General features: G+C 37.9%; 1 protein-coding gene across 10 annotated transcripts in view; it reads left to right on the forward strand.

Moving 5' to 3' along the window:
• The window catches only part of NRXN3 (neurexin 3), an 887,537-nt gene that overhangs the window by 824,315 nt on the left and 36,067 nt on the right, over window positions 1–27,155 (forward strand). The window lies entirely within an intron of this gene.

A 27,155-nucleotide genomic window follows, 5' to 3' on the forward strand; every position in this document is an offset into this window, starting at 1 on the left:
CAGAATAATAAAAACTTTTCTGCTTTGAGCTTCACAAGTCCTGTCTCCTTAAAGAGCTATCCCGATATCTTTCTGCCCTGCAAATAAAATTCCCCAAGCGTCTGCTGCAGAGCTAACATCTAAAAGCAACCATTTATGAATGTCCATTTTTCTCATCACTCCTTTGTAAGATAATAACCATGATCCTAAATCTGTTGAGGAGTCAGGAAGGTATAGAACAGTAGAAGACTGTTACAAATTATCAGATTTGGATTTGTTTGAGGCAGTTTGATAGGTTTTCAACTCCTCAGCATTCCTTCTTTTTAATCTCAAGTTGAAGTGTTTCCCTTCTTGTGGCATTGCTGCAGGAGCATGTGTCATTGGACAGGAAAGTAAAATGGGGAGCAGAGTTGAATCCTCTACTCATGGTTGCATCAATCCATCAGGATGTGGCTTCTTTGTTGCCTTTTGTTTCTCAATCAAATCGTGAAAATTGATACAAGCACCTTTGAAGTCAAGATTAAAGGGGAGATTACTTGGTCTCTTTTGGAACTATTGTTTTTAATATACAGTGACCTTTGGAAAAGCACTCATAATAGATATGACATTTGCACAGTCGCTGTTCTTTTGTATTTAAGATCCACTTTAGTAGTAATTTCTTAAGGATATTAGTAATTTTCTAGTGACTATGTAGGAGAGCATCTATGTATTTAAAAGAAGCTTAGATTACAAGCCTAGTCACATTTCAACCATTGTTTGCCTTAAATCACAAGATTTTTTTTTTAAGGTGATTGCTAAACCTCTTTCTGGTAACTCTTGGGTGCACTTCAGGCAAGTGGTCAGTAACCTAATAAATAGTGCTCTTGTAAGCCATTGTATGCCATGTGTCGTGCTGGTGATTTTTTTTCTCTCATTGCAAATAAATTCTGCTTGGCACCAGCCCTCACAGTTTCCAATTGAATCAGCACATTGCTTTTCCATTGATGCTGCATGTCAGTCCCCAAGATTTGCAGGGAGCTGTCCTACACTCTGGAAGCTGGAGAACATTATACTTTTCTCTGTGTACCCCAATTAGTATTTCTTTGGGCAAATTAACTTGTGATTGCGTTCAGATGGTAACCAGTACATACCACTAGGACTGCTGACTTCTCAGGTTTCTTTGTTGTACACAACAGCTGCTGTTCCTGGTCTTATACCAGGCCAGTTTTGATATCAAGTGGAATGCAAAAGGCAGGCAGAAAGAAGGATGCTAAATTCAGCTGTGTGGCTGGAAAAGTTCCATGAATTCTTTGTGGGTGTTTTTTGTTGTTGTTGTTGTTGTTTTTTGTTTGCTCGTTTTGATTTTTTACATTCTTTCCTACCACTGGTTATTAAACTTCTCAAGTGATGGCTGAAAGCCCCAGGAAGGTTCCAGGTGAAAATCATTCAAGTTTTTCCATTACAGGCCTGGTGAGGGGGGAGTCAGGGTGTGTGCAAGCTCAGATTCCCAGGGTTCTGCAATTTGGCTTCACCTCACAGGAATGCTGGCTGTGTGAGGGCAGCACAGCCATCTGTTTCAGTGGGGTGTTAGGCTCTGCTGCATTATTGTCCACACTCTGATTAATTGCAGCTGTGTACAAACTAGTTTTCTCAAAAAGCTATTTATTGCCCTCAAATTAACAGTGTAAACATTAAACCTCACACAAACAGACTAAATAAGAATAATGCAAATGTCCAGCTTGGAGAGCTGGTCTCATCTTGGGCTTGTGGTGGAGGTGCATCGTGAGTGATCACAGACTTTTCTGATGGCTGAGTAGCTACTGTTCTCTCTCCACTCAGAAAATGATTAAAGCCCCAGAATAATGTTGGAAGCACATGGCTTCTAAGAGTTGATGACAGAGACACAACAATGGCACCTGTACTTTTGGAGCCTGGGATAGATGTGATGGGAGAAGACATTCTGGGCAGGGTATGTGGACAGGTGTAGACAGCTGTGCACGCTCCCTGAGGTAGCTGCAGCAGAGAGGCCATCTGGATGCATTAATACAGGACAATGCCCACATAAAAACTCCAGCTGTGAGGCAAGACTTCTTTTTGTAGGTATGGCCATGAAGTAATGTGTGTAATTACCTTTGGGATCAGAGCTGGCTCAAAACAGAGGCTTGGCTGTTTGCACTGTGCTGACAAGTGCTCTTCTTGGATCGAGGCTTTCACCTGTGTCTTGTCCAGTTGTGTACTCATATGAGATTCAGACCTGTGAAGAGCTGAATGTTCTGGCCAGCCCAGGAAGGCTCTTAAAAGTGTGCTGTAATAAGGAACTACACTTGCTGTCTTTCTAAAGCAAGATTAATTATGTCAGGTTGCTCAGGGCTACATCCAGTCAAGTCTTGAAGTTCTCTAAGATGGAAGCCCTGCCTCATACTCTGGTATGGAGTGGAATAAATCTGTTTTGTAAATATGACTTCATGGTCTAATGTGATATAAAAGTGTCTGAAGACATATCTTGCCGCTGCAAGTTTTATTATGTTTCACCTTATTACCTCCTACAAACAAGTAGTGCTCTGTGCTTCTCTAAGAATTTCTATTACTGATTTTAAAGTGATTAACAAACAATAACCCGTGATGACAATATTCTTTGCCCCTAAGATGGATTTAGTTTTTATCATTCTAAAGGGGGAGAAACTGAGGCAGGGAGGAGCCTTGTGCTGTACTCCTGATCTGACAGTGAATACAATGGGAGAGACAAGCATAAAGAAACAAGCACGTCAGATTCCAGGCTCTACTAGGCCTGTAGCTTTCTTTCAAAAACATCGAGAAAAATACAGAACATGCAGAGAGTGTACACAACCACCACATGGAGTGCATTTCAATAAATGTTTTTCTCAGAAGTTTCAAACTTAAAAAGATACTCAGTATGCTACCTCTTTTTATTCTTTTTCTGAAGAGAATGTACACTAGAGATAGTTTGTTTCTCATGATTAGTAAGGTTGAATATTCATTCTATACAAATGACTGCAGAATTAACAATACGTTACAATTACATGTGCCCTCAAATGGGAACACAGACTTATTACTTGTTTCAAGTAAAATAATTACTTACAGGAGTGACACATTGATTACTAATTCTTCAAGTTATTATGCATTACTATGTGAAAAACAAAGACTTCAAGTCAGAAATATAATTCTTACTAGGAGTTCCTCAATTTAATAAATGATTTTGACTCAAGTAATTGCTTTGTTAAAGTAAAAATGTGCTGAAAAGGCTTGAGTGTACTTTGCTAATACCACATAATAAAGCAACTAGTATTAATAATAATTAAAAAGCTAATAGACTGCTGAGCATGAACTCATGCTTTTTATTGGTTACCACAAATATAACACTCAAAACTTTTGATCAGTTTAAACTTTTGATCTCTTGACACTGGTTGGATCCAGAATCATAGGAAAGCAAACAGTGGTTTATTATTATATTGGTTTTTATTCTTAAACGCTGATATGTGGATGACAATGCAAATACTTTGAAGTCTATCTGCACCGTGTGGGAGCTGAAAACCTCCCATGTGAACTTAGCAGGTTTCTTTTGCTTATGTCTCAAATGGTTTCATTCAACAAAATATCCCCTTGTGAATTTTGATCACTAAGATGTGAGTGATAACATATTTTTTCCTAAAAGCAGAGATAAGACAAAGAGAGGTCTACCCCACCACAGTCTCAACATAAGCTCTAGGGAAGAAAAGCATTGGGCCTTAGGAAAGCTATTCAGGATTCCCAGTCTGGTGCTTTTTCTATGGTTCTGTGAAGCTGGTTGTTAAAGTAGTGTGGTTAGGTTGCAGTTGGACTTAATGTTTGTGAAGGTCTTTTCCAACCTGAGCAATTCTGTGATTCTTAGTGGAATCAGGTCATGTTCCCTGCTAGTTCATAGTAGGAAGCAGAGTAACTGCTAGGAAGACCTCACAGTCTGATTGGAATTGTATACAGTCCACTTAAAGCTTTTCAGGACCTTATTTATGTATATATACATATATATATTATATTTTTTTATATTTATATATATGTATATATATGTATATATTTAACTTGAGTAGTTTGGTAATGGTATTAGTATAACTGAGAGATGCTAATCCCCAGACCAGTACTAGTTCATACTCTCAATTAGCTGTTAAGAGATTATTCCTGTTTCCCAAAGTTTTATTATTTTTTGATAGCATCCCAGGCTAAAAGAAAATACATTTTTCTCCTCTTTAAAATACCAGAGTGCATTTTCTTTAACGTTGTTAAATTCCATTATCATCTAAGTAAATGCATATTTTAATGAATGGCTACTTGGTGCAGTCAGAGGGCTCTCTTTGCTGCTGGGAGCAGCTGCAAAAGAGGCTGTTAGAGCAATGCTGGAGCTGCAGATGCCTCTATACAGAGAGTTCTGATGTAGTCAGTTACAGACTCTTACTTTCCAGACATACAGACTCCTGGTTTTCATCCAAATTCAGGAATAAAGAGATGACGGCACCTGAAATAGAAGAGAGTTTGGTTTGTTTTGCTAGAAGACACAAAAATGTGATTCCTTCTATACAAGAGCTGCTTCTGAAAAGTCATTCCATGGTTCAAAAGTTGGCAGGGTGCCACAGCAGAAAGCAGGGATCTTTTTCCTCTGGTACACGGTTTTTAGTATTATCTATAGCTCAAGGAAATATATAGTACTTTCATAAAGGACAAATGTGTATTTCATCTCTGTACTTGTGGAAGCATAAAATCCTTATTTTGAAGTTGGTCATCATCAGTTTATATCTATGAAATCCGAAGATCTGGTTTCTTTGCTTTTAGCAGACAAAAGCAAAGATACTACCAAGTATCTGGAGTAATTTTCTTCTCATACCTGCTTTTCAGAAGCTGTTGTATGGGGCCACTACTTGAAGGTTCTGGTGCAAGGAAATCTTATGAAAAGAGAGCATGAGTTATTAAAGAAGATGTGCAGAAAAGGTCAGCTTTTAGTAGAGGAATGCCAAGCAAAGTGATCAGTGACAGAAAGACCTTTCTGGATATCAGATTCTTTCTAGAATTTCAGGAAATCCATTTCTCACAATTTTGCCCTGGTATGGCAAGGCACAGTTGTTTGATCAACCCAGTTGACCTTTGCCTGAAGTATGATTGTAAGTAAGGCATTGTTCCCCTGCCCCAACAGTAACATTGTATTAAAGATCTTTAATAAACCTCCCACCCACTCAGAGGCCACTAGTGGGATGTGAGACAGAGATGTCCTGACATACAGACAGATGGCTGAGCTGTCACTGGGGATATCTTCTGCTACATTAGCATGGTTTTCACACAAGTCCTTCCATTTTAATTTAAAGATCTTTAATCTGCATAAGGGAATTAACCCATTGACTCTCTTCCATGAACCCTTTTTATAATTATGCAAATGGCCCGGCACAAGGGAGGAACAAGTCATTTTATTAATTTCATAAGCATTTTATTAAAATTAAAGAAGACACCAATGACAAAAGTTTCTGGTGATATACAAAGTACTGACAACATGTCCAAGAAATATATGCTTAGCCTCTTTAACAACTGAAAACCTTTATTTTGTTTTGGATTCCATTGATAAAGCTTCTTTGCAAATATAAGTGCATTGACTGGCTAATCTTTATACAACCCAAACTTGGTATTTTATCTTACTTCTGGTTATTTTTGCACAACATTCTTTATAGCATCTCACCGGTGAAAGTCAGCATGGCTTACTGCCAAGAAGAAATTCTTCATATTCTGAAATAAGCCAAACACTTCATCCAGAGCTGGCTCTCTTCCAGTCTGTTGGTGTGAAATATATTCTGTCTTGAGTAGCTGCTTCAGTGGCTGTCAGAGAGTTTAGTTAAGAGCCACGGGCAGTTTCTCCTCTTGTTGGAAGCCTCAGTTTTTTCTTTTTTTTTTTTTCCTTTTTCTTATAATAAAAATAATTATTATTTAATTTATTTTCTGGAAATAACTACTGATGAGTTTGTGGCTTTGTGTTTAATGAGAAAAAGGAAATGTGTTTGAAATATGACATTTTTGTCCATTCCTTCAGAATAATGTTTTGAAATTTCTACATTGTTTTGTCTTTAATGATGCTCACCTTAGCTTTCTAGAAAAATCAGTATAAAGCAGTGGTCTTTACTGCAGCAGTGCAGAGGTGTGCTCACACATGATGTGATTATATTGCATATGACAACGTTCATGTACATTAGAAGGCTAGGCTTCACATGCTGTGATGTCAGGGCTTTGGAAGAGGCAGCTAGTGGTAAGTACGCTCCCATGAGAGTACTTACGTTTTGATTCTCAAAGATATTGATAACTTTATTCGTATGCCACTTTAATGGAAGAAGTTTCAGGGACAAACAGTCACATAGATCTATATTTTGTCTGTGGTATCTCCTAAATTATATTAATTTTTATTTACTTTCCCTTTTATTATGAAGTATACCTTAGGAAAAGCATGAGTATCTAATAATCGTAACCAGGGTTCCATAGTTTAATATTTTTATGTTCACATGATTATACAACTATCTAGATTCATCTGTCTCCCTTTGTCATTACAGTGTGAATTCCCTTCCCTACAGGGCATGTTAACTTGGTCATGGTAGCCAGACAGTAGAAGATGTATTTTTTTTCTCACTTTGGAGAACTAACTCAGCTGTTGTATTTCTGCTAAAAACTTAAAATGTAATGCATGATGAAGATGCCATGTGCTAATGTACCTGGTCTGGTCATACAGATTTCATTTTGACCTTATCCCAGCAATAAGTTGTCAGCAGTGCTCATTCATCTCTATGTAGGAACCTCTGGATTTCAGCCCAGGGTGCCATACCTTGTGAGATGAGCACATCACTTTTCAGGTCTTTCTCTTCATGAATTCCTACGGACATTTCTGAGCCTGAAAAAAAATCCCTCTTTCCTTGCTTGCTTTTCCAATTCCCCCTCGTGCTTTTTACTCTCATTTTATTCTACTTTTTCTAATCCCCTTGACTTTCAAGGCAAAAAGGAAGAAAGTCTGCTGAGAAATGGATTTTCCCTTCAGGGCAATGCAGACTTCAAAAGAAAAATCAGTTATTTCAAGAGAGGAAAAAAATCTAATCATCAAGAGCAATAATTACTTTCTAAATGTTAGTATGGTAGATAAGGAGAGCAGAATTGAAGTGGAAAGTGAGGCTTTCTCAGTTATTCATTATATTTGGTTTGTAAGTTTGGAATTTCTAAGGACTTACTCTGTATTGCGTCTCTGTAATGTAGTTATCAAAACCGATAACTTATCAAGACAGTTATCAGTTTTGTCTCTTGTGTTTCTTCAGAGATAAAAGATGGCAGTTTGAAAATTAACTGCCTAATTTTTCAACTTGATCTCTTTACTTCCTTCTGTGCTTATGCAATGCATGCATTCCTCTTTCCAGCCATTTTGTAGATGTTCTGCTTTGGATCCATTCAAGAGTATATGGAGCTGAGCTTTGGTTCTCATTCCATTCAAACCATAGAGCTAGCTTTTCATTTCTGACTGGCAGCCTAGTTGAAAATGGTAGCAAAACAGGCTTTCTGTCTGGCAGGCTACAGTTTCCAACATTCCTTTAGCACTGGAAATAAAGACTTGTTAAATCATTTCTTCACACAAATACTCACCATTTACCCCAGCAAGATTGTTCTCTAAAACATATATATATTTAATCTCCCTGAATTTGTTCAGTGCTGTTTCAATGTACATCTGCTCATGCGCAAGGATGGTACAGAGTGGGATTTCTAGACTGAAGTTGTGAATAAGAAATCTGTTTTAGGAAAAAAAAATATGTTAGAATTTAGCTTTTTACCTTTGCAGACTAAAGGAATAAAGGAGATATGATTGCTTTCTAAAACTGTATCATGTTTATAAAGAGAAGGTATGGAAAATATTTATTTAAGCTAAAGCACTGCATGGCCATTGCCTAGCTGTGAATTAGCTGAGGTTGGAAATTAGAAGAGGGTTCCTAACCAAAAAGAGATTCCTCTGGAGGAAGGTGTCCAACAGAATAAGTTTATTGATAGGTTTATAATGTTGTCCTGTAGTAGCTGAGTGGTAGCTCTTAAGATTTCAGAGTTTCTTTCTTGTTTTCCTGTGATTTGTGTGCATGAGGAGTCTGCACCTACTACCATTTTAGAACTGTATTAATATCACAGAGATGCTGTACAGATCCCTGCTGTCATACAGCTCTGCTAAGCTTCAAGGTGATGAGTTGTCAGCTCTTAGGCAGTGCAGCTGAGCAATAATACACATGCAGCAGACAGTTACAGACAACTCATTGATACACATACTACATAAGACCTTTTGTTCACTTGGCTGGTCCCATTATGAGTTAAAATTACCCCAGTCATTAGATAAAGAGTCAGCCATCCCATTTAGAGTGAAAATTCTCTTCTTAAGTAATCAACTGCAAGGAAGAGAGGAGACTTCTTCTGAACGCATCACTCCATAAATTCTGTATGCTGTCTGCTGGTTGGGTTGAAGTAATAGTCATTCCTATTTTTAATAAATAAGGAAGTATTTTATATTCAGGTTTCGGTATGCTTATAGCTCTGCTTCAGAAGGCTCAAAAGAGCATGAGAGAAATCCTGAGCTCTTGGAAGATATCACTTGAGGCAGTATTCTCAGTACTGACATTGCCTGTTACAGAACTGCATTAAACACGATTAGCTGAATTTGCTAGTACAGCTGGCTGGCCTGTTTGCTAGTATCAGGAGCTGGAGGCTTGGAGGAGAATTTTGAAGGAGCCTGTGTTGATCTTCAAACCTTCTTTCAGCTGGATGGGAGAGGAACATGCTTGAAGTTTTCTCTTTTGGAAAGCAAATATGGCATTAGAGCTACTCAGATCAGGATGGATTTGGAACTTGGCTAGTGATGTTGCATGAAGTCAAACTATCTCAATCATTAGGAAAATATTAAGTGACACGCTTAAAGTAAAAAAGTACTCATAAAGTGTGAAAGTCCCTAAAATGGAGGACAAGAGGTAGTTTGATGACTCAAGTTATATGCAACATAAACTCATCAGCCTGGTCTTGTGTCCCTCAGCAGCAGTCTGTGGTCTGAAGTAGAGCGCAGGGAGTGACAGGCAGAGTATTGGGCACAGAAAAACTCATGAAATCATTCATGCTTGTTCTCAGAAATAAGGCCCAGGAGATTATATGAAATCAAGCACTTTTTTAGGAGGGGTCAGATTTCAACATAGATCATTGATTGTTCAGTTTAGTCCATTCATTTTAGTCCACAAGAAAATTGCAACAGTAAGTAGGTACTGACCTGCTCATATTTTGTGTGAGAATTTTTCTTGTTTTGGAGAGCTTTCTGCTCACTTCAGCCTGAAGAGGTTCACGGCAGGTCAGAGTAGGATAAAGGGAAAGACAGTGGAGTGGAGCCTTAGGGCATTTCCTCCCCCTGCCATCTGCAGTCAGAAGATTCCCAACATTTCATGAAGTGCAGATGCAAGAAAAAACACTCATGCTGCCTTCTACCCACATCAAGAATAGGGCTCTGGATACCCAGGGGTGTAACTGTTACCCCACTCTATAGTTAGCGTATAATTTCTCTTGTTTTCATGTATGGCATCCAGCTGTGCCAACTCTATTTTGAATTGGATGAGTGTAATGTACTGTACAGTGCTTAAGGACATACAAGCAACATTCACTGGGCTATTGAATCAAACAGAAGGAAAAAGAAGGAAGTTGCTCTTTCTGCAGTGTAAAGTAGAGAAACAGACATTATTTTGTACTCATTCTCCTGGTGACATTTTAATTTATGAGCTAAGAATGCACTGATTGCTAGCTGCAAAAATTGATTTGGTGTTCATCTGATTCAACCCATGTCAGAGTTTGAAAGTAATTATGATAGTGGAGCTGATAGGCAGGCAATTACATTTTTGTTCTCTCTCTTTCTCTCTCTCTCTTTTTTTTTTTTTTTTTAACTGAAGTTGTTCTTGTCATAAAGCCCTGCAAGCATAAGCATATGTATATAATCTTTAGCGGTGTTACTTTGTAGATTATTAAGGTATAGTCTCAGTGTTAAAGCTACGCTGACTCTTTTCTTCAGTCGTAGCCTTTGTTATCTGCTTCAGAAATATCCCAGTCTCACCTGATTAAGGAATCTACATTCAGGTGAACAGTGTTGAGCTGTCCATACTTCCTCCACACTGTTAATACTGTTGTCAATATTTCCTAAAGCTGTTTTCCTGCCATTAATCCCATTACCTTATCCTCATGTCAAGGTATCTGCATGGGTAGAAGGTGGGGGACACAGAGGAAGGTGTGTGTATGTATACATACACATATATATGTCCCCTATAACAGGGTGGAGTGTGGGACATCTTTTAATAACCCCAAGCTCCAGTCAGGATACTGCTCTGGGAAGGAAATGCTGTAGGATATTGTTCATGTGCTCCAGTTGAAGGGTGATCCAGGAGAAAATCCCCTTGCTCTGAACCCTTGAGCACTGTCGATGTTAAGCATGGGTCTTTTTCACAGGACTAACATTTTATAGGGTCTGCAGCATCTGACATTCTGTAGCTGCTTTGCTGTCCTGCACATCCCAGCTAGGAGCCTCACATGTAGATTTAAAAAGAAAAAAAAACAAAAAAGGTGAGGGGAAAAAAAAAAAAAATAGATTGTTATTTGAAAACTGATACATTTGAAGCAATAATTTTTCTGAAGTAATTTTAAAAGGATATTTGGTTTTCTGCCAGTATGGAGCAGAACTTAATTCTTTAGCATCACAAATGATCATAAAACTGAGCTGCTACTCATCTGTCAGCTGTACTAAATATGTTGCTTATTTGACTAAATAGTGCTACTCAGAATGGGGTCTCTTTCATCCCACTCATACTGCAGTGTCTAGATACTGGGACTTTGATCTGATTAAAGGCTGTAGATATTATCACTATTAAAATTCAGGTAATAGCAATTGTATATTCACATGTGAACTTATTGAAGAACAAAAAAGAGGAGTTTAAAGAAGTAAAAAAATTAGTGTTTGAGTTGAGTACTCACAAGTATTAAAGAGCCACTCAGTTTTCCTGAGTATCTCAGAGAACAATGGATGGCAGAGAAAAAAAGGGTAATGCTGGAGTGGGAGAGCAAAGCCTGTGAGCTTCAGTAATACTGCAACATGGTGCAAGGCACACTTGGCACAGAAGGGCTCTGACAGCTCTGGGCTGAAGGTGGGAACACAGACTGGGAAATGGAGACTGAAATCTCCCTGTAGCAGTTTTTCTTTAGATCTTAGCTAGGTTTGCAAAAGGAGGGAGGTAATTGAAGTCTGTGAAAGGTATCTGTCTCCTTTCCAAACTTGCCCTGCCTATTTACTTCATTCTTTTCCTTCAGCAAAGATTTGCCTATTGATGTTTCCTATCCAAATCATGGATGGCCTGATGAAAGTCAGTAGCTCCTATTCTGGTTTTCTGAAAACTGCTTTGTCCAAGGCTGTTGTTTGGCATTTGTTGTTTCACTTTCTCTTTGTTCTTACTAACTTTGAACCAAAGCGGTTCCTTAAAAGTATTTTGGGAGTGATTTGCAATGAAGCTCCCTTAGGTCCACTCCAGATGTCATGATCGCCCAAAGTAATAAAATGGTACAAGGAGAAGAGATTCTTGTGGGCAAACTATTGCCATAGTTTTTCCCATTTTCACTCATTGTTGGGCTATAAAGTACAGCTGTGGCTTTCTATAAAATTCAAGGCTATGCTCATCTACTAATTAGGTTCAGGCAATGTTTTAACTTTATTGTTAAGCCTGATTCACTTTACAGCATACAAGATATAAAAAAACTCTAACCATCGAAAAGAATGAGGAGAATTAGGAAGCAGATTCTAGAGTATGTACCTCCTAGTGGGAGGTATAGAGTATAGAGATATGTATTTCACATTTCTAATTTAAATTCTGAGACTTCCATCTTTTACTGATCTTATGTGCATTGGAAGGATTACTCCATCATGTTTCAAGCGAGGTCACATTGCAGCCTGTTACTTCTGTCTCCTGAGAATATGAATTTGATGAGTCTTCTGCATTGCCAGAAAAAGTGTACACTTGTTGGAACAGAAAGACAGAAAAATCCATCATCTCCTAATTGCTTTATCACATTTTTGTAGAATCCATTGCCCTATAGGAGGGCTGTTCTAAAAGTAATACCTCCTATTTTATTATGTTGGCCCACCACATCAAAGGTGGATGGTGGTGGTATAGCAGTAGAGTTGGATCTTCCCTCCAAAATTTGATTATATTTGGTTGCCTTGGTGATTATATTGAAAAATACCACTTTGTAGCTGAGAATTTTTTCTATCAAATGGTGTTCTTCTGGTCCTTGTAAGTGTTGAAATTTCCATGGAAATAAATAGGAGGCATTACTTTTGGAGTAGCCTACAATTGAGTGGGTGCTTCTGAGGCATCTCAAGAACCAATAAATTCCATCTTGTTATTTTGAGTTAAGTTTAAAATGTTAGGAAATTAGGCCATAACAGTGAAAATGCATCATCAGTCACCGAACATTGAAAGTGAGTTTATATACTGACAGGTGGCCAGATTTTATAACTTTTGGACATGTTCCCATTCAAAAAGACAAAATGAATTTTAAAATTATTAGGAAAGAGACAAATTGGAAATTGTACTACTGTGTGAATTTGTTTTTCTTTGCCTTTTGTGCTGCGCTCTGTTTTGGGTATTGCCTCTCAAAAACCAACCTATGATACATAGAAAGAGGTTAACAGGGACAGTCAGGAGGGTGGAATCATTTTTACCTGAGGTGAGAGTGAAGAAGCTGAAGAACTGGTAAATAAAACAGGGATAGCAGAGGTTTCCAAAATCAAAACAGTGCAAAGAAATTGTGGCTATGGGATAATAAACATTAAGAAATGAAATACAGCACCAGCAGGCTGAGATCAGACATTTTCTGCCAGCCTGTGGTAGAAGAACCCTTTAAGAATTATGAAATACACAATTGGTGAAGCATGAAGAAGCAGGTGTAAATGCTTCTTAAACCTATACATGCCATTCCAATTGGCAAATGTTGAGTAAGAGAGGAAAATACTTCTGCCTGTTAGTCTTGCCTTTATCCTTTTTCTTGAACGAACAAATATAACTGGCCAATGCCAGGAGAGAAACGAAGATAGAGCCTGAGTTAGCAGGACTGCACTTACATTCTACTTTTGCATATTCTTAATGGGCATTCTTGATAAATTTGCATTTGTATTTCAGGCACTTGTATCAACGACTTTGTTCTGATGGATGCCAAAGATACCTTCAGGCATTTATAAAAGGCAAAAGTGATTTGTTGAACATCCCTAGAAAAATAAGGAAGAAAGTAGTAAACTTCAAACTCTATAATTCTTTGAGCATTCACATTTCTGGAATGTGAATTGCCCTTCTAAATAGGAAGGCCTTTGTCTGTAAATTACATCAGTATTTCATTAATTAAATTCATTTTTCTTTTTGTCTGCCTCTCTTTCTCTTTTGTTTAATTATGATATAGTCATTTACAGCCAAACCTTTGTTCAGCTGCTATAAAATATTCATTTCCAGTTGCAGCTTGATAATGAAACAGTATCCTGCAGCCCATTCAAACTGTTGCAGAGCAAGGCAAATCACCAAAGGGAAGGGAATCAAGACATTTTTTTAAAAAACAGACTCAAACGTGCTCAGTGCAAACTGGTTTCAGGCAAAGGGAAAGGCTGCCAGCTAAAAAGCAATTTATGTAATACGTTGGCAAGGAGGTGGGAAGCCAGTGAATAGAATTTAATGAGTTGACAGCTGTCGAGAACTCCATGGTGTCAGATTGTAGCATTTGTTTCCATCATTTGCACATTGTGTGTAAGTGGGAGACTTAGGTACAAGGAATACCCTGGGACCAGCCAGGCAATTTGTTCCACTACCTATGAGGTGCTGCAATTCAAAGCTGCATAGTGCAGAGGTTACAAAGCGTTTCTTTGCACCTGTTGGAAAAGCTGTGCTTTGTCTGAAAGCAGGATTTGAGCGCTGGTAGTTCACTGTGACAGGGCTGTTTTTCTGAGTCATTTGCCTTTGGTGATGAATGGAATCAAGTTCTGCTGCGGATTGTTTCTGTAGATTTTCACAGCAGGTTTTTTTCACCTATTGAAAGAGATTAAGGGAAGTTCTTTTCCTTGTTATGCAGGAATCCGGATGTGTAGGAATATGCAGTTTTTCCAGTATTTATTTATCCTTTTTCCATTTCAGAATCATGAAAGAGAGATATTATTTCTTAGATTCCTCCTTCCTCAGTGGCATGTAACAGTTTGTTCTACTGCATATCTTAGAATCACAGAATCATTAAGGTTGAAAAAGAACTCTGAGATTGTCTAGTCCAGCAGTCCGCCATACCCACAAAACCATGTCAATCATATGAAAGATCGACTTGGACTGTGTGTCTTTCAGCTTACAGCGTATGACAAACTGGGTACAGTCACAGCACTCTACACAACACTCTCCCTCAGGTATTCTCAGAGCAGCTAACATTTATGTCCAGGAGGTTCACATGCATCTCCCTTGTCTGAAGAGTGAGCTGTGCTGGGCTGGCAGGCTTGCTGCCCTGTCAAGAGGTATTGCAAATCAGTGGTAGAGGTGTCCTGGCACCTAGCTCTTCTGTGTAAATGTAAGCGCAGGTTGCACTAGGTAAAAATAACAGTCCCTTCTGACCTTAAGATCTCTGAATTGGAAAAAAAGGGGAAAAAAAAGCCAATCATCTGCAATCCATTTCTTGCAAACTCCTAACTCTTGTTAGTGCATCTACATGTCTAGTAACGACTGTGGAGTCAATTAAGGGATAATTTTTTTTCAACTGTTTTGCCATCTGAAGCATTTCAGAATACTGTTACACTACTAAGTTCTGCCAACTCCACTACAGTGTCCCAGAGTGCTGAAATGCACATTCTTTGATTTTAAATGTTGCTGCCAGTCAGGAGCCTGAAACGGGTTATAACTACACCAACTTTTGTTCAGCTTAGTTTGCAACACTGAAAGGTGGCATCACTCTGCTAGCAAAGTCCCTCCTTTCAGCACTGCTGAATCTGAGGAGAGCAGCTCTGCCAACCTGGATACAGTGTGGCTGTAATGCCAGTAAAGCTCCTTGGCAAGAATAAGCCCTAAATCTGAAAATTAGCTTCAGAAAAGCCAGAAGGCATCACCTTTTAATGCCAGAGTCTTCCATGAATTGTCTATGGAAGCTACAATAATGATAGGATGTAGAAAAGAATTTAAAAAATAGTGAACTGATTTGTTCCTGGGAAGAGAGATACCATCATCCTAAAGCTATTGCCATAGATGTTTCATAGAGGGAATGTCGAATTTCATCTTAAAACAAGGGTGGTAAAATTCTTTCTACTTCTTTTTCCTTTTATGAGGCCCAAACGGCAAGATCCAATGTACACATATATTTCTGTTGTAGGAACTGAAGTGTTTTGGATGTGGAGAATGCATCTTATCACATTTTGGCCTCTGTCTTGATTAAGCTGTCATGTTTTATGCATTCTTTTGACTGAAGTTACGTTTTCTATGGGCTAGTGCTTGGCTATCATCAGTCCAGAAGGACAGAATATTTCTGTTTATTACTAAAGGCTTCAAATGGGTAATGCATGAAGTCAGGCATAGTTTCCTTCATTCAACACCATGATTAGACTGTACAAGAGAAAGACTTTCTCACAGTGCTACCGTGAAATGAATCCAGTTCACTAATGAACAAACTTCTTCATTTCATTTATTAGCATTTCACTTGATCTTTCAATACAGACCAGAGGTTACTGATATCAGAAATATTACAGAACAGAACAAAGCCAAATTTAGAAGCGGCTTTACTGACAGCAGAGGAAGTATTTTCATGGCTTTAGAGCTTCATGCCCTCTACGTCTGGTAATGTCTCTTTGGATACTGGTTTCCTAGCATGTTCCAGCTTTGGCCATGGAAGGCTGAAGGGAGTGAGAGAAAATCCTCCCAGTGCTTGATGCCTTGATAGATTTGCAGAGACATAGAAAGCTGCATCAGTGGAGTGTGGGGTTTTTTTTTTTTTTGTTTTGTTTTTTTTCTCCTTTAAACAGGTAGAAATATAGATGAGCTCTGCATGTTCTCAGTGGTGTTTAAAGCTGCCTGAATTCCTTTGTTGAACTCTCTTGCTCAGTAAGTGCATTCCAACTGAGCATCTATTGGGCCATTAAAGCTAACTTTGTTCCTTTTTTTTTGTTATTATTTTACACAAACACAAAAGATTGATTTGCCTTTACTACAGTTAATCAAACTCAATAGAGAGCTAAGTAAATAAGCAAGGAAAATGGCCCTCTTATCCATCACAGAGAGCAAATGTTCTGATTAGGCGGGGGCTGCAGAGAAACCCTGCAGGGATAAGTGATCACCATGCCTGTTGTGCATGGGAGTCTGCCTACCCAATGCAGAATTTTCTTGCATGACAGCCATTTGCAGCTTGGACCACTTGATGTGGTATTTAAGTGACATTCTGTTCGACTTAATGGGATTAATGGGATCTCAGAGACATACGTTGTATCTCAGATGTTAAATTTTATCTGGCTGCATCAATCGCCAAATATATTTAAGCTGATGGGTGTATGATGAAGTACTGCGAAGAGCTGAAATAAACTTTCCTTTTCTTTTTTTTTTTTTTTAAAAAAAAAAAAAAAAGTTTATTTGGTGACTAAACAGTAGGTTTTTGAGATCTAGCCATAAGTTTTAGTAAGAATACCACATGTCTGTTCAACCATTCGTCTCAGGAACTATCACTTTCAGTAGATAGCATTTAGAATATCAGTAAAAAATCACATCTGCCTCTAACTTCCCTAAGTTTTCCTTTGCATTTTCTGTTGGTGGCAGCACTGATCTGCATTATTTATCTACTTATTTGTTGGCTGATTTTCATTAACACGCGGTGTGAAGTCAGTCCCTGTCCCCACAGTAAAGCTGTTAAGTCTATTTCTATATCAATAACAGAGAAAAAGGTGCTAATGCCAGGAAAATGTTACTTTTAAGCATCGGGTATTTGGCAAGGGTGCCCCAGATGGAATAATGTATGGAGCCATTTAACTTCATTTTATTAGAATTCACCTTGATAATGTTAATATCTTAGTATGTTAACAGGCTAACCGTTGTGTGTGAAAGTGTTTCCACACTAGCTATTGTCAGTCACTTATATCCTATATTAGAAAAAGAAAAATGGACTTCAGGTTGAGGAGATATCACTGATCTTAGGAAATTACATTCTAGCACAGCCTTCTTTGTGATCTTTGTGTTTATGAATTTGCCTATTGTTTATAATCCAAAATAATTTATGACCTTTTTAAAAAAAAAAAAATTGTGTACTGTTTACATGCTTCTCCAAAGGTTCTTAGTGCCTATATGCCTTTGATAACTGTTCCGTATATATCATGTTATTCAGAGAACAACTCTAGATGGTGATGTGTACCTACTGGGCAAGATCTCACTCTGCATTTATTTATTCTGTGTTACATTTATTCTGTGTTTAAATGTGTGTGGTGACCTCCTTTCCCTTGTGAGATAAATGTGTGTGTTCTGTGAGTAGCAGCATTTAAATGCCATTTTCTTAGCATCTATTAATGTTTAGAGAGAAAGAGGAAGATTTGCCTGGAAAGAGCAGTCTAGTGCATTAATGTGAATATTCAAAGATAGATGCTTATCTTATTGGACTCAGAGGTACTTACAATAATTGCCAAAGCTGTTTTAAGGCACATTTATTCATAGTGATTATGTTCACTGTTACTTTACGGATAACATACTCTGTCACATTAGAATTTAAGTGTCAGAGTTTGGACTACAGAACAGGGTTTTTTTCTCCTTTCTGAATTTACCACTACATGTGCTGGATTTCTGTGGTCTGTAGAAGAAAGAGCAGCAGGAATTAAAAGAGAGATGGGGGAGGAGGAGAACACCCCAGTTGAAACAACTGGCAGAGATTACTGTGCACTCTAAGCCCAGTGCACCTGTGTCTGCCCTGGGGTGCAGGAGCTGCTGGTGGATGGGATCACTGGATCGTGGTCCAGTACAAGTCTAGGAATGCTGAACTGAAGTTTACAGGAAAAACATGTAGGATGAAAGTACTTACTCAGTTTCTGTTTAAGCAAAACACCAGGCTACTGTTCAAATGCCTTTAGTTTTCCAAACATTAGTAATACATCTCCTATAAAATTCATCTCCCACTGTGGTTTATCCATCATGTCTAGTTTCTACAGGAAGGGATGCTGTGGGCCTGCCTGGAGTTTCTGAGCAGCCAGAACACAGCATCTGCTTCTCCACCATCACTTATCTGGATGGGGCTGTTGCAGCCTTTTAGCCCCTACTATCAATTGCCACAAGTGATACATGCGTGACCACACTCAGATTTTCCAGCATGTAAGATGTCTGCTAGGAGAAGTTCTTCCATATCTAATTCCTCATTAAGCTTCATTTATAAGAGATAGTAAGATCCCAATACTGAATAATATGGCAATAAGAGTACTGCTTTAAAAATAGAAACAGGATTTATGTGGTTTTATTAATGAGAACATAAATAGAAATGCCAGTTAAATAGCATATGTTGCTATTGCAGGTTTTTTGGTTTTTTTTTTTTGCTACATGGTAATCTTCCTTTACAGTTTCTGTTTATTTTAAATCGTGTGTTAGGGGGGAGTGCAACATGGTGGGCAGATTCTGAGGCTTAAGAGATTGTCATTAAAGCTACTGTGATGTACTTAGTTATTTATTTCTTGCTCGGAGTGATCCAATCAATAACAGTACAAAATCAAATATAACTGCCTCTCCTCCAAGGAAGAAAAGACAAGCTAAATAAAGATATCCAGGAGAAAATGCCAGCAAACGACATATTGATTTCCAGCAAAGGAGCAAAGTGTAAATGAAAAATATTCTTCTGACACAGTTATTAAGTGCAAGCTACCACGCAAAGAAAACCCATTTACTCTTACTAGAGGCTGAGTCTTCAAAGGGCAGCTGATTCATCTCAGATCATTGGAGTCTCACTTGCTGAAACACTGGCTTCCCTCTGTTAAATGTAAAGGATTTTTCTTTACTTGGGCTTTGCTTTGAGAATGTAAAATGTTTACTGAAAGTCTATTTGTGCACCAAGTAAACAGAGAAATTGTTTTCTCCTCATTTTATAGCAATGTAATCATAAGTGTGAGGAAAGGAGGCAATTTTCCTGATGTCAAGTAGTGAATTTATGATAGTATCAGGAATATAAAATCAAGCAGCATGAGGGTTTAGATTCAGTGTCCTTGGTGATTAGAGCTGGGGCAATTTAAGAAGTTATTGCTCCCCAGAGGTCTTCCCTGCCCTTCCTCTGGTGGAGTAGATAAAGCATTTGTTCTTCAGATAGTGTAGATCATAGCCCAGCATATTAATAAAATTATTTCTGTGGCAGTTCAAGTTATTACATCAGACTATGTGTATCAGAAGCTAAAGTCCATGCTGGCAGAATAGACTGCCCTTCACCTGCATAAGTCTGAATATAAGCGGAAAATTCCGCTTTTGTGAAACATCTTCCATTTAAAAATTCCTGGACAAGCATTGAGAAACATCACTGTTTATACTGATGTGATTTTTAGAAACTCCAAGTGCTTGAAAGGGCTCCTCTGCCCGTTCAGCAGTTCTCAGAAATTTCAGAATTGGAGTTTTGTGTTCAGCTATAGTATCTTAGTTTCAATGATTAAGCTATTTATTTATTTTAGTTGGAGTTTATACACCTGGTATACCTTTCTTCTGGAATTTTCACCTGCATTACTACCTTGTATATAACCAGTGCTATGCTTAAACCAGAGGGCTGACAACTTGTATTTCAATTTGTTACAATAAGGAATATAATATAATGGGAAAGGGGGACAAGATGTATCAAATAACAAAAAAGACACTCAGTGTGAAAATACCTTCAGTGTGATTACTCTGCGAAGTACTATACTCAGATAATGGCTTCAGTGGCACAACTTTCATCTTCAATATGCTTCTCTGGAAGTAGGAAAATGAATGTGAAAAGGAGAAATAGGTTAGTAAGAGGGAATAAAGTCTATTGTCTCATGACAACACTGTATCTTTTATATCTAAGCCAAGAATTTACATTTTATGATTCAGTTCAAAAATCTTTCAAATCTTGAGTTATGCTGTGTAGTTTGGAAAAGATCTGCCAGTTGATCCTTACCACATCAAGATGAAGGGAAAGCAAGTGATATGCAATCAATAAACATCCAATCTATATTCCTAGAGATGAAATTTCATTCATTTATTTGCTTCAGAATGGTATGTAATTTCTTCAGGCCAAGAAATAAACTGAAAGGATTTAGAAGGATTTGCTTATCAGCAGAACACCACATAGCACTACAATCCTTCAGCTTTTGGGAAGGTACATTGAAGCTGGGTTAAGCTGCTGTGGTTAAATACTTCTCTTTGCCCTGTCAGGGTGCATATAACAAGAGATGAATGAATCTTTCTCACTTCTCTTTCTCATCTGTTTGTCCTCCCACCTCCTGCCTCTGCTCACACCCCCCACAACACCATCACCTTTCCATTACCAGCAGATAGAGACAAAAGTCAGAAATGTGATTTTTCACTATTGTTGGTCAGCTTAGGGACATAACAAAGTCAATGAAATTTGACATCAAAACTGGTCAGAAAGAGTCAGAATTTACAGTCTTAATGAACTTGATTGTGTTGAAACAGGCTTCCAGTTTTCAATAGATTAATTCAGCTTTCAAGGCTCTTTTTAACCATGACCACTCATGACTCTGAATTGAGACACAACTGTGGAGATCATTTTTTTGCTTTCTTTCATTTAACTGACTAGTTAATCTATTGTCTGCTGTAGTAATGGACAAATTACTATATATACTCATCTTTGATAAGGAGTAGCTCTCACATTCCCTGTTTATTGATGTAATGTAATCATATCAACTTTTATGTCCAGACAGGATCACACAATTGGGAAGTGCACTTTTCCCAGGTTACAGTTGAGGGGTACATACTTCCTTGTTAACTCCCAGCTCCCAGCCAAACAGGATCCCGAGAATGTCAGGATGGATTTGTTCCCATGGTCTGAACAGGTCTAAAGAAGTGGCATTTTCTTTCTATGAGTGCAACTAGCAGAAAGCTGTGCTAGGTAGCTTTTCTACCTGCTCTGGAATTGCAGTAAATGTGTAATGATGTGTTTCTATTACATAGTGATGACAGATTGATTTAGATTGGATTAGGCTGGACTACAGATAGATGAGGCAAACTCTTCTCCACTAGAGCATACGTAGTGATGATATTCTTATCTGAATGTCTGGGGTGACTGCTTACTCTCATTGCTGTTGGTTTTCTTATGTTTTGCTGGGGAGACTTCACACTTATGAAATGTTACTGTTGATATTTTTCTTCTTGAAAATCTTAGATATTTTTTGGCTTAGCTACTTTTTTTGAAGCACCCTAAATTGCTCATCTTCCTGATTTTTATCACACTTGTGAACACCTATAGTTTTTGTTAAGGTAAGCTCAGATGTTTAGTTCTACTAAGCTTGTCTCATGCATACAACTCTCCAGTACTTTCATCTTTTCAGTGGCTCTTCTGTGTGTTGCCTTCAATTATTTGAGTCTTTTAGCACTGAATTGTACAAAACCAATTTTATTGAGTGTAATGGTGTAAATTGTTATAGATCGGTTGAAATCAATGCCAATTTAAACCACCAAAGTATTTGGCCTTCTTTTTGTTTTCATTTCACAAAGGCTACATGGAGAAAAATTACTAGTTTCATGTTATCTAATTCATTGCTTCTGCGAAGGCAGACAAGACCTTAGCACCATCTCAGGGTGGGGAGGGTGGAAGAAAAATGGCATGCACAGCTTTGTGGCTGTGTCATCCATGAAAGTACATAGTACTATACAGTGCTAATGAGTTGGGAAGGATTAATACCCTCTAGCTACCAATAAGAAATCCAGGATGGTTGGTAACAGTTTATACAGCCATAAATTGCAGCTGCTTTTATAATACTTCATTATGATTTGAGTAACATTTTTATATTTTCCCTTTAATATTCAGGTTCTTTCTATCTGTATGTGGTAGCTTTAATTCAACCAGGCTGAGTCTCTCAGGTCTACTGTAATGAACTTCAGGATATTTTGCAAATAAGGATTACGTAGAAAGTAAAAAATAAGCATAAGATGTAAAAAAGATGGATGAAGGATTCTCTCTTAATTGAAGTAGTGTGAACAGGATACAAATGCTTTGAGAAATCCAGTTATCAGAGTAGAAAAGGTTGAATATTAGAGCTAGAACATAGACCTAATGAGACAAATATTTCCTCTGCTATCTTGCATTGACATGGCAGAAAATATCTTGAGATTTTTCTTTGACAGGATGTGCCTTAAGGGAACTTACACCCAGGAGGGGAGTAAACTCTTCAAAAGGGCTGACAATAGCAGGACACGGGGAAATAGTTTTAAGTTAAAAGAGGGAAGATTTAGGTTGGATGTTAGGGGGAAGTTCTTCACTAGGAGAGTGGTTAGGCCCTAGAACAGGCTGCCCAGAGAGGTTGTGGATGGTGGTGGTGTTCAAGACCAGGTTGGACGGGGCCCTGGGCAACCTGATCTAATAAAGGTGTATGTTTGGTGGCCCTGCTAGGCAGGGGGGTTGGAACTACATGATCCTTGAGGTCCCTTCCAACCTGGGTCATTCTGTGATTCTGTGTGCCTTGATTTCTAGAAGACTGAATAGAAGAACATCTATGCTTCATGCTGTTATGCACAAAAAATAATACTTTGTACATATTCAATAATAAGTTTGAAATATTTAAGAAATAAGGCAGTATGGGAGTAGAAAAGAGATTCAGATTTAAGAAAAAAATGCTGAATTTCACCTCTATACACTTTAGGTGTGAAATGCAAATGTACTGCTCATAAATACAACTGTATTTCCCTGGTGTTGGGAAGGTATTTCTACATGGCATTTTATGGTGGTCATATCTCAAGAAGTATCGTAAATTGTGATTCCTTGGTGGCAAAGAGATTTACAATTCTCTTGCAACAAAGCATTAAGTGTCACTTTTCAAACAGTAGCGATGAAGTGGTAGTGTCTAAAAGAGTTTCAAGCAAAAGGCAACTAGGAAAATTGAATCCTACTTTACAGGGTGAAGCAACAGCTAAGTATGTATTTCTAGAAGAATTTGTCTGCAGGGTTTGAATTTATGGGTCCTTGTCATTTCTCTCCCAATAGAAGTGAGAACTCCATCATTTTTGGGTGTGTTATTTATAATTTCATAAAGCTGTTCTGTGACAGGACTTATTTTACCCAGTATGCCTAATCTTTCTCACATAATGGTGCACCCTAAGAGCAAGGTGTCAAACAAACTTTGTAGTTGGGAAAAGGGAAGATTCAGCACCTGCCATTTTGTATAGAACAAAGGAGCAAAGGTTTTGGATCTGACACATAAATTGGCGCTTTGAGCACTTGGAAGGATTGAACGACAATGCAGTCATCTCGAACAGGTCTTGTCATGCCATCTCAACTTCCTCTACACTTTACATCCCACAGCAGTATGTACCATTTAATGAACAAAGATGTAGAACTATCACCATGATTGAAGAGGCCCTTAGAATGAAAAATTAGGAGGAGGTGATTACAGCACTAATAATTCATTGAAAGGAATGGAGAACCAATTCAGTGAAATTGAAAGAATTTGAAGGTAAATATGCTCATAAATCCTCAAGGGTAGTCTCAGAGTTTAGCACTTTCTCCTGCCCCGGTTTTATTCCAAGGCAATTTCATTAAACGCCAGAGAGAGGGAGAGTAAAAATAATAATAATATAAATGCTATAAAAAATCTTTCAAAGGAAGGAATAAAAAGAGTTCCTGCCAGTGAGAGATTTTATTGAAAGTTATTATAATACCTGTCTTTAGTTTTATGGCCTTTAATACAGGGCCAAGTAATTTCAAAACTGGGATTTAAAACTAAATAAATAAATACATATTTTAAGATACTGCCGTATGAATTATTATTTTTAATATAGAATTCAGCTAATATACAGAATTGGAAAATATTTTCTCTCTTGTGTCCTATCCAATGAAAACACATTGTTTCCATCATAGCACACAGGAAACTTTCTTTACTATCTTGTCTCCTGTACATAAGAATGGTTATTATTTACCATCTACAGATTACTGGACAGACAATAAAAAATAAATCCATTTACCTACCATTGAGCCAATGGATATATGTAATTAGCTCATTTTCAAAACTGTGACAGGGAACCAGAAATGGAATAGTTGGTTTTGCTTATTGCCTCACAGTGAACTATTTCTGATGAGATTAAATGATAGTAGGGAGATTTCTGGGATTGCTGCTCACTAGCTTGTCCTATCTTGTGGAAGAAGAAATTTAATAATCGTCAAGTGAAAATTCTCTTTGAAAACGTAAAGTTTCCAGTTACAAGAAGTTACAGTTTTATGGAGATTTCCTCATCTCTGTTTCTGTGGTCAGGAATTTTCTGCTGCTTCTCAAAGTAGCCTTATTCCTCTGGGATGATTCAGATGTTGGTATCTGTACAAGGCAAGCCAATATGTGATGAGAACAGAAAATCAGTTGCTGATGGATTGTAATGAAATTCAGAGATGAAAAATACAAGACAGGAACTGGCAAGACAGATTTGGAGTATTTATCTCTTCCACGATTTCTAGAGATCTCATTAATGACCTTAAGTCTAACTCTACTTTTAGAGGGTTTTCTCCTTTTTTAACCCTCATATTTATACACATGTAATCAGTAGCATGGGACAGTCACAGAGCAAGAAGACTAGAATATCAGAGGAAATAGCATACAGTGGAAGTGGGTAGGTAGGACCATTCATTTTCAAAATGCATCTAAACCTTGCAAGATGTTCCTCAGTTTAAAAAAAAAAATTTGTTGTGCAAAGAAATATAATCTCAGTTTTTTCTAATACGTCTATCTTTCTGGTTTGAAGTGATGGTTTTAATAATGAAGAGGGGGGAAAAAGAAAGTTATAAAAGAACTCTCTATTCTTTACAAATACTGAATCAGACTGTCAATTCAATTGGATCTGATTTCAAGTTTATATTGCATGAAGCCCTTAGATATGAGCAAGTAAAGTGGGTAAATGGTAAGTGACAGTGACACACTGATAAAAATTTTATGTGCACTTCCTACTTAAAGCAAATCATTGCTGTTCTTCAATGAAATTCTGTATGTGAATTGTCAGATCTTCAACTAAGGGCAAAACCCACGTGCTCTAAATACAACCTGGAAATCAGTAAAATATTGCTGGAGTCTTAGTACTGTCTTCTAGTGGTAATGGAGAACATTCTTTATTCAGAGTGCTGTCCTTAATACTCCTTAGCACAAGTGTTTTAGAGATCTGTAGATTCACTAGCTACATTTGACTTTCTTAAAAAAAAATTCTTGTGATACTGTTTTGTTGACTTATGAATCTAAAGTAATTTACAGGGTTACAATTAAAAATTGATATCTTTCTACTCAGAGATATCTGCATTTCACTGTCGGAGGATGTGATCACTGTTTTTGAATTCTTTTGTTCACTGGGATGAATAGTACTTCATAAAATGTATGTGACACAGCCAGAATTATGGAAAGTAAATTTATTTTTTTTTGTGCATTCCTTTTTTCTTGACCTCTTGCTGAGCAGAGAAACATTTTAAGCCAGTTCATTTTAAGAGAGAATTCAGCACCGGAATTTCAACAGCTTTCCTCCATTTTCTGTGACTGAGAGAAGTTGCCAAAAAATGATCTTAACACATAAGGCAGGAAATTACTTTGTACCTGTCACCTTCAATTCCTTTTAATCTTGCCTCCCTATGGAAGTATTTAAGCATGAGATTACTGCAAGATTGCATCCTACAGAATGCTGCTGTACAACAATGCTGGTGCAAAGCAGGTAGTGTGTAATATATATGATAGGGATTCCCTTATTTTATGAATCTGATTTTATGGATACTCTGTAATTTTTTTTACAGTTGAACAATCATAGTTCTGTTTCTTGTCTCACTCTTAAGTCACTGAAATCAAGAGGGATGGAACATCAGGTTGGATGTGAATGTTCTGGCTGTCTGCTCAGTTCCATTTTTCTTTTCCTTTTTTTTTTTTTTTTTTTTCCTAAAAAAAAGAAAAGGAAATAAAGTACTCCTGGTACAAGATAACGAGGAGCTTGTTAGCATTAGGACCACAGGGGACTGAAGAAAATATTGGGACCTCAGAATACTTCATTTTGTAAATGAAGGAGGGAACACAAAGCATTTTGAAGGCAACATAGCAGTCATATGATTGGGAAGGGGACCTTATTTAAATCTGGAGTCTTTTTCTAGAGTAAGGACATAAAAGCTTTTCAATGATGTGAGATCCTCAAGAGTATTCACCTGGAGCACTGAGATATAATGTACTGTAGTACAGCCACCCTGCTCCTGAGGGACTGTGACTTAAGCCATACTCCTTGCCTGGTGAGGGACCTTTTGTCTGTTCATTTCCAGGAACCATTCCACCAGTCCTGCTCCTCAGCAGAATGTGCAGCTTTCTTCGGGGAAAAGGTGTAAAGGGAGGCAATTCCAGCAGAAGCTGTGATCTGAGCTGATACTGCTGGGCTGGGATAATTCTGTGCTGTTTTCAGGAATATTACAACCTTTGTGCAGAGGCTGCCACAGCTTCTCTCCCTAATGGTCTGCTCTACTAATTCAACTAATTGCAGCAATTACAGGCAGGAGATGCTGCTGGGAGGAGACATCAGTACACTTCTCTCTAACATGTTGCAGAGCATGCTGCTCATTAGTTAGACCAGCCACAACATATTAAAAAAAAAAAAAAAAAAAAGCAATAACAAAAGAAAAAAGAAATGGAAAAAAGAAATAGAAAAATATCACCATCTGGAAATGCAAATAAAAGTTATGAGACTTAATACTTAATAGGGCCATGTACAGTCACGGTTTGGCTCAGCAGCCATCAGCTCAGTTACAGCCAGGCTGGTCCCAGGTCACTGGCAGGCAGGCGGGTCGGGCTGCAAGTCGGTTGGGCATAACTGAAATGTGAAGCAATTCTTTACAATGCAACAAACATGTCCTAGCTGGGGAAATGTAAAGGATTCCCATCCCAGGGGGTGCATCAGCAGAGCAGAAAGTACCTCTGCCAGAGAGTGATGCATTTACAACACAGCAGA

The sequence above is a fragment of the Coturnix japonica genome, chromosome 5 (assembly GCF_001577835.2).
Source record: "Coturnix japonica isolate 7356 chromosome 5, Coturnix japonica 2.1, whole genome shotgun sequence".
In the NCBI taxonomy this organism is placed as follows: domain Eukaryota; kingdom Metazoa; phylum Chordata; class Aves; order Galliformes; family Phasianidae; genus Coturnix; species Coturnix japonica.